This window comes from Pteropus alecto, unplaced genomic scaffold (assembly GCF_000325575.1).
Source record: "Pteropus alecto unplaced genomic scaffold, ASM32557v1 scaffold81, whole genome shotgun sequence".
Taxonomy (NCBI): Eukaryota; Metazoa; Chordata; class Mammalia; order Chiroptera; family Pteropodidae; genus Pteropus; species Pteropus alecto.
This window is the reverse complement of record NW_006433378.1, coordinates 5,412,760-5,422,144: the sequence shown is the minus strand read 5'-3', so window position 1 is coordinate 5,422,144 and position 9,385 is coordinate 5,412,760. Positions and strand designations below refer to the sequence as shown.

The 9,385-nt window shown below is 30.8% G+C and overlaps 1 protein-coding gene and 1 pseudogene across 1 annotated transcript in view; one reads left to right on the top strand and one right to left on the bottom strand.

Moving 5' to 3' along the window:
• RSRC1 (arginine and serine rich coiled-coil 1) overlaps positions 1–9,385 on the top strand; it is a 369,031-nt gene that overhangs the window by 113,539 nt on the left and 246,107 nt on the right. The window lies entirely within an intron of this gene.
• Positions 5,804–5,922, bottom strand: LOC112476831 (annotated as a pseudogene).

Genomic DNA, 9,385 nt, shown 5'->3' with positions numbered 1-9,385 from the left:
AATGCCACAAAAGTGATGTTGTGTCCTTCTCAGCATAGCATACCAAGAATCAAAAGTATTGGTTTGTTCTGTTATTGGCGATGTTAACTTTGGTCATTTGGTTCGGATCCAATCAAAATTTGACTTGGCAGCATAAATAAAGAGAACATTTATATTGGTGTGATTTCTAAGGTTCACGTTCTTGCCTCAGTAAGTTAATTGCTATATTTTCTATGTATATATTACCTGTACCTCATTTGGGGAACAAAACAAAATGGACTTGTTTGTTTAATATTGGAGAAGAAATTAAGTGAATAAATTAAAATATTTGTGCCATTCCACTTACATTAGTTTTAGGGGGCTTTATTTCTATTTGATTTGTTTGAAATTATTTATAGTTTATATACAGACTGTCTTGTTGGATGATGTTATATTTTATAACTTATCTAAAGAGTTATCTAATACAAAATTTTAATTATTTTAAGTTCTTTTAAGAGTTTTAACACTTTGTCCCATTATCATGCAGTGTTGAGCCCTATTCATATATTACCCCCAATGTTTCTAGCCCTCTGCTAAATTAAATCTGGAATACTCTTAGTAAAATGTTAAATTATGAATGAAACAAATACAAAAACATGACATGACATAAATACATGGTTTCAAGAAGAGTTTTATTTTAAGGTGAGAAAGACTATCAATCTATCCCTTGCCTTCAGAAAAACTATTTCTGAAAGATTAGAAGGTATCCTTTTAAAGTCCTTGACACAGAGAATTCCAGCCTCCTTTAGGAGCCTATTTGATTACTTAACACACTCTAGTTATGCCTTCTTATAGTTGACCTAAATCTGTTATCCTATTTCTTCTTTGTCTGGTAGTAGAGTTGAAGAATATCTGTTAGTCTTTGTATAAAAATGGCTTCCAAATTACTAAGGCCCACATCCTGAATAAATTACATGTTTTCAGAGATACCATTTTCTGGTTCTCTAGTCACATGTGCGACTAATCTGTAGTTATCATTGCCACTCTTAGTTCAGAATTCAGAACTGGATAAGATGAACTGACCTTTTATTTACTGACCTTAACTATTATGTTTTTTAAATTAGAGTATGCTACATTGCTTTTAATCAAAGCAAGAAACCAATAATGCATTCTTTCTTCTGAGTGGGGATATTGAGATATGCTGACAATATTGGAGTTTTGTATAAAGTTGGGCTGCAGAAGAGAGTTTGAAAATCAATAGTTTTATATGCTATAATTTAATTTTTCACTTCACATTTCTCAAATTATTCAAAGGTCTGGTACTTTATTATACTTTTAATAAACGTTTGCTAGTAACTTTTCAAGGATATATAAAGTCGTGAGTGAAAGAACAAAGAAAACATAAAAATAGTAAAATAATGCAAATAAAGACTGATTAAGACGGTAGGAATGAGCTTGTTCTTTACTCATTGGCTAAAATGTTCTTTGTTGTTACTTTTTTTCTCTTTTAATGTTTTTGAATTTTAGCACTGATGGTTTAACTCTAGATAAAAGGAAAGGTAATTGAAAACAACTGTCTATATGTTTTTGTTTACTTTGGTTTTATGCAATTTACCAGCATATATTTTACTAAATCCTTAAAAAATTTTAGTCTAAAATCTTTAGTAGACATGTATGGCTTATGTTTACTTTTGGAAGGTATCATGTAATACATTTAAATATATATATAAAAAAAGAACAGAAATGATTACAGAAATAAAATCATAGTTGATTCAAATCTTAACATTCAATTTAAGTAAACTGAGCTTAATGAATTTCATCAACTCTAGCTAAGTATTCCCATATCTTTTGACAATTGATTTCTTTTTTCTTATCAGTTCCATTTTACAAAAATAAATATTATATGATCTACTATAAGAAAAGCATTTTGCTTAAAATCAGGTGTTTAAAATGAAATTGCTGACTGCAAACATTCTGGAAAAAGAAATACATAGAAGCCTTAGGTTTCTGTGTCCAAGCATGGTGCAATGGAGATACATTTAGAAGTGAATTATGACTTGCTTGTCAAGGCCTGCCCAGCTTTAAGAATGAAGTCATGTTTCAGCCTATGTCAGGGGAACAGGGCACACATTTTAGATAGTCTTACACTGCTCAGACAGGTTGGCGATCACGAAATTAAACTATCGTGATACAGCTTGGTTGAATGATCCCCTGATAACCAAGTAATCACAATGCTCTACATGAGAATTTGGGTTAAATGACTCATGACTTAATGACAAATTTTGCTACCAATGGAGATATTTAAAATGTTTTGACCGTTCTTAGAGTGGCATTGCATGAAGTTTTGAGCTGAGACCGCTATTATTAGAAACACCATATACTCCTGATTGGCTGCATTAAAGGCAACCATGTTGACTGAGTAGACTGACCAAATGAATAATATAAAATGGAAAAAATTCAATAGGAAAGATTGTGGCCTTCTTATTATTTTTCTTCCCGCAAAGTCATTAAGACAAAAAGAGACATCTACTGATCCTTTTAAGTGAAAAGGAAAAGATATAAAGTCTTTTTCAACATTTCCTTGTTTAACTACTTCTAGAGACTTTATCATCTTCAGAGTAGATGCAGATATTCCTACCAAAGTTTTTTCTTATCAGAGGCCCAGCCTTCTATATTGTCCTCAAGTTAGCTTAGTTCAACTTACTACAAAGCTAGCAGTTTTGGTGTCTTTGCAACTACCTTTGATTATTTTCTAGTAACCACAGTTATCTTGTTACTTGTGGATCTGAAGTGATAAGCAAGATTTCAGAAATTGTTATGAGCGTTAAGAAAAACATTTGGAATTCACAGAGTTAATTATCTAAATTTAATGCAAGAACTAGTGTAGAAAATTTTCCTATTTTATATTTTATATCTGAGAGTATTTTAATTGAATCTTAAAGCATTCAAGTTTCTGCAAACTATTAATTTTGGCATTCTTTTCATGATAAATGCTATGTGTTTAGAAAATCAGTATTAAAATTTAGCTTCAAAGAATTCATGAAGAGAAACATAATGAAATCTTGATATATTATATACAAAAGACAAATCCCCAATCATTTCTTTTTATGCAAATAAGTTTGATTTAGACATAATTCCCTAACATCACCATGAATTTCCATCTGTGTAACCCTGATGGTCTTAAGCAGTCTGCAGTTACCTCATGCTCTAGGCTATATTCAGTCTGCATGTATGGAAACTGTGACTATCTTAACACTTTAGATGATGATATGAATAACAATTGTTTGTTGATTTTATTCTCTATCTCCCTGGATAACCTGCTGTCTGCAAAGGCTGAATAAGTAGCGGATAGCTTTTGTCATCCCTTATCCAAGCTGTACACTTGTAAGGAAGAGCAGGGATAATCGCCTCAATCTAATTAGGGGTTAAAAGAGGCCATGACTGTGATGTGGCAGTGAGACACCTTACTGTAGCAATCCTGTTTGCATTAGAAAAATAAGGTTGTCATATTGATTATTCAAATTGGCTTGCATTGGCTCAGGCTCAATGGCTTGTATTGCAGCTGAAGCAGTTGAAGATCCCAGCTATTCACAGAAGACCTATGCTATGGCATATAGTATATTGTGGCTTGTTTGCTAATTTTGGGTTTTAAGAATGAAGACAGTTTAATCTGGTGAAAGGAAGTTTAGCTTCCACCTGTGATAGCAATGATTATATAAATTTTGAATAAATGAAGATCCAGTGTCATTTTAGATCTCTAACTGAAGATATTATGTATAAATATAAAAGCGTTATTTAGAACCACTTTCATCTTTTGATGATACATGTTTTGATGGTAAAGTAAAAGGTAATTGATATTAGTTAAAAGGATGTAGCTTACAGATGGAGGCTGACAGTTGTCTTGCCTTTTCTCTTCGTCTTTCTCTCTCTACTTCTCTTCAAACTCTTCTCCTTTTCTTCCTTGAATATTCTGGACTTTGGATATGTTCTTGGAACAGAAATAATAATAGTGGTAAATAGAAACAAGTTTGAAAATTTCTTGTACAAATCTTTAATCATTCTTCCTCAAATGTCCTAGTTAACTGTTAAGTCCAGCTAACTTTCTATGCATGGGTGGCCTATATTTTGATGTACATATCAAATGTCTTAGGTACTGGATACTTTTTATGAAACATCTATAATAGAAGCAGTTTTTAAAATGAAGTGTTAGTGTAATATTCCCCTCCAGTAGTGGTCCATGGAATTTTTATTTAACATGTTTCAATCAGAGTTGTTATTATTTTGTTGTTCAAATTGTATCAAGTTTGATCAGTAGGAACCTCTTCACATGGGCTCCTGTGTCCTTCTTACATGCTCCCGTTAATTTTAAAATGATTCTTTTCATTCTGTCCCAATCTCAGATTGAACATACTTTGTCCCAGAGTCTGGAATCAGCTGCTTATGCAAATAACCGTTGCTTTATTGTATGGTGTGCATGAAATTTTTTTTTTAAGTAATGTTTTTAGTTTATTAAAAATTGATTCAAAAAAGTATAAATAGAACTTTATCAGAGAGTCCAGCAGTAAGTTATAAAAATAAACCAGGAATTGAGTGTGGCTTATTCTTGGAATACAAAGGTAATTTAATATTGTGAAATTTGTGAAATAGGTCAAAAGAGTTTAGTGATATATACCTTTCTCCATTTCAGTTGTTTTTGAAAATATAGAGTTTAAGATTCAGACTATTGTTATTATGCGATTTTTAAAATATAAGGTAAGTTTTTCTGTAGGTATAATTTACATACAGTAAAATACACAGATCTCAAGTGTAGAATTGTATAAGTTTTAACAAGTTTGTTCACTTGTGTAACCCATACCCCATCCCTTTCACAAATTTCCTTGTACTACTTGGCAGTCAGCCCACCCTCAGCCTCTAGAGACAACCACTGTTCTAATTTCATTTATGATAGATTAGTTCTAGAACTTCATATAAATGGAATCATATAGCATATACTCTTTTGTATCTGGCTTCTTTTGCTCAGTATAATGTTTCTGAGATTTGTCTATGTCGTTGCATGTATTAGTAGTTTGTTCTTTTTATTGCTGACTAGTATTCCATTGTATGGACTGTACCACAGTTCATTCTATTGAAGTTATTTGGTTTGTTTTCACTTTGGAGCCATTATGAATAAAGTTGCCATAGACTTTGTTGTACAAGTCTTTGTGGAACATACATTTTTATTTCTCTTGGGTAGATACCTAACAGTGAGTTTTTGGCTTTTGATAATAAAACACCTATGAACATTTGTGTACATGTTTTTGAAGGAGCATATGTCTTCATTTCTTTTGGGTAAATACGTAGTAGTGGAATAGATTGATTGTATGATAGGTATATGTTTTACTACTGAATGGTTTTTGCCTAGTGTTTTAGTTTACGTTTTAATAAACGTATATTCCAGCAAGAAGTTTTAGTTGCACATCCTTGCCAACATTTGATGTTATCAGACCTTAGAATTCGAACTGATATAATGGTTTTAAAATGGTATCTTGTGAATTGTTACTAGTATATTTTTCTGAGGACTGATGTCCAATACTTTTTTATGTCCCTATCGACCATTTGTATATTTTCCCTTGTAAAGTATTTGTTTAGGCTTTATCTATTTTTCAAAACAAATTATCTTTTTGTTATTGAGTTGTTGGAATTTCTTAAGTATTCTGGGTTCATTTACATATTCTAATTCTGTTTGTTTGTTTGTTTGTTTGTTTGTTTGTTATTCTTTTCTTTCTTTTAGGCGAGGCAACCCTTGGTTGACCTCGCAGATTGCAAGGACTTTGTCAGCTTACAATCCCTTATTTTTTATTTTTTACGCCTACAGCACCTGGTCTTCCTAGGTGGTCTCTCATATAAGTACTAACCAGGCCCGACCCTGCTTAGCTTCTGAGATCAGACGAGATCGGGCTTGTTCAGGGTGGCATGGCCTTAGACTAGTTTCTTTTTCAATTTGTTGCGAATATTTTTTCCTAGTCTATGGCTTGCCTATATATTTCTTAACAATGTTTTTAGATAAATAGTAGTTTTATAATTTGAAATCCTTTATGTCAAATTTTTTTCTTTTATATTTAGTACTTGCACCTTTTTTTACACATAAAAGCTAGAATCACCTTATCAATACCCACAAAAACCCGTGTTGGTATTTTGGAATTGCACTGAATCTATATAGATCTGCTTGGTGGGAATTCATATCTATAAGATATTATGTTTTACTATCCATGGACATAGTATACCTCTTCATTTATTTAGGATTTTAAAAATATCTCAATATAAAACAATTTTTTTCTTTTATAAAGGTCTTGCAGATATTTTGTTGAATTCATGCCTATCCACCTTATATTTATTATATTTTATTGCAAATATTTTTATCCTATTTGAGATTTGAATGGGAATTCTGATAATATTTTTCCATTGAGTATAATTGTATTCTTGGTTTTTGATAGTTAACATTTCTTATTTAACAAGGTTTCTTTATGTTCCTCATTGAATAAGATTTTTTAGAAATATTTACATATTTGATTTTTATTGAAATTTTTTTCTGCAGCAATTAAATTTATTTTATAGTTTTTCTCTTTTAATCTAGGAATATGGCGAATAATATTAACTGATTTTTTTTTTACTGTTAATCTGTCCTTGCATTCCTGTGATGAATCAACTTTTTCATGATGTATTATTATCTTTTTGTATATATTATTAGTTGTGATTGGTTTGTTTATTTATTGGCATTTTTAAATCATTGTTCCTGGGTGAGATTTGCCTGTAATTTTGCTTGCTTGTTCTCTCCTTCCGCAGTTTTAGTTTGAAGGTTATACTAGCCTTGTAAATGTAATAGGGAACTCTGATAGGAAATGTTGACAGTAGGGGAGGCTGTGTATGTGTGAAGGCAGGAGATATGTGGGAAATATCTGTTCCTTCCACTAAATTTTGCTGTGAACATAAAACTGCTCTAAAATTAAAGTCTATTAAAAATATAATGGTGAATGGTTCATTATTTTCTATTCTTGGGAATTTTATGATCTTATCAATTGTTACAATTATCTGCTTATATTTTGATTGGGATTTTATTGACTATATAGATCATTTTGGGGAGAAGTAACATCTTAATAATATTGACTCTTCTGACCCATAAAAACTATATTTCTCCATTTATTGAGGTTTCCTATGATTTTTCTCAGCAGCGATAACAGTTTGGAGGTCTTTGACATTTTTTTCTTCATATTTATCCTGAAGCATTTCATATTTTTGATGATACGGCAAATGACATATAGATATTTTTAAATTTCAATTTCTGTTTTTTTTTTGTTGTTAGTGTACAGAAATACAGTTGAATTTGGTATATTCATCTTATATCTTACAACTTCATAAAACTAACATTATTCAAGTCACTTTCTTACAGATTTGTAAGTTTTCTGTGTAGATGATCATGATGTCTGCGATAAAGACAGTTTTGCTTCTTTTCAACATGTATGCCTTTTATTTCTTTTTCTTGCCTGGTAGCTCGGACCAGGGCCTCTGATACAAAATTGAATAGAAGTGTTAAGGATGAACATTATTGTCTTGCTCCTGATCTTAGTTGATAGCATTTAGTCTTTTTCACTATTACATATGATGTTAACTGGTGGATTTTGGTGAAGCCTCTTATCAAGTTGAGGAACTGCCCTTCTAAGTCCTATTTGCTTATAAACAGGAATAGTTGTTGGATTTTGCCAAATGCTTTTTTTGGTGACCATTAAAGTAATCATATATTTTTTATTTAATTATTAAAGTGCTGACTTACACTGATAGATTTTTTAAATATAAAACACTTTTACATTTTTAGTATAAAACTCTACTTGGTTATGATATATTATCCTTTTTATGTATTGTTGCATTTGTTTGATAAAATTATGTTTAGAATTTTTGCATGTTTTTATGAGGAATATTGGTCTTCATTTGTATTTTCTTGTAATATCTTCTGTATTTGGTATCATGTTAATACTGGCTACAGAGAATGAATTGGACAATATTATTCCTTTTTCGTTTTTCTGGAACAGTGTATAGAATTGATACGATCTTCTTAAATGTTTGATAAAAGTCAGGAATGAAGCCATTCGGGCCTGGAATTTTCTTTGTGGAAAGGTTTTAACTAAAAATTAAAATTTTTTAGTAGAGAAATTAGTAAATGAATTAGAAATATTGTTACTCAGGTTATCTATTTCTTCTTGAATGAGCTTTGGTAGTTTTTTATCTTTCAAAGAATTGATTAACTTCAAGGTGTTGACGGTATAGGCATAAAGCCGTTCATAATCTCTTTATCCTTTTCATATCTATACTGTTACTTCTTTTATTCCTGATATTGATAAATTGTGTCTTCTTTCTTTTTTTCTCATCAGTCAGTCTAGCTAGAGGTTTAACAATTTTATTGGTTTTCTCAAAGAACCAGCTTTTAGGTTCATCGATTCTCTGTATGGTTTCTCTGTTTTCTATTTCATTGCTTTCCTTGTTGAACTATATTATTGCTTATATTGAATTTAATTTGCTCCTCTTTTAAAAAAAAAAATTGGGGGTATAAGGCACGTAGTGCTATGTAGCTTCTTTAACCAACGTCCACAGGTTCTAATATGTTGTATTTTCATTTTTATTCAAATAATTTCTAATTTCACTTATTTTTTTCCGGTTTTTTTGAGATATAATAGACATAAGTCACTGTATAAGTTTAAGGTATACGGCATAATGGTTTAACATATATAGTCAAATGATTACTATAATAAGTTTAGTTAGCATCCATCATTTCATACAGATACAGTGAAAGAGAAAACAGAAAAGAAAAAAACTTTTTTTCTTTTTGATGGAAACTCTTAGGATTTACTCAAACAACTTTTATATATATCATACAGCAGGGTGAGTTATAGTCATCATGCTGTACATTACTTCCCTAATACTCGTTATCTTGGAACTAAAATTTGTACCTTTAGACCACCTTTTTCAATTCTCTTTCCCCTTATCTGCAGCCTTTGGTAGCTACAAATTTGATCTCCTTTTCTGTTTTTTTCTTTTAATATTCCACATGTAAGTGAGATTGTATAGTATTTGTCTTTATCTGACTTATTTCACTTAGCATAATGCCCTCAAGGTCCATCCATTTTGTCACAAACGGCAAGATTTCCTCATTTTTCATGGCTGAATAATACTCCATTGTAGATATAAATGTGCCACAACTTCTTCATCTGTCATTCATCTGTCATTGGACACTTAATTGTTTCTATATCTTCACTATTATAAATAATTCTGTGAATGTGGGGGTACAGATATCTTGTCAAGTTAGTTTTTTCATTTCTTTTGGGTATATTCCCAAAAGAATTGCTAGATCATAACATTCAAAATATTTTGTCAAAACATTAAAAACTTTCAATTAAAA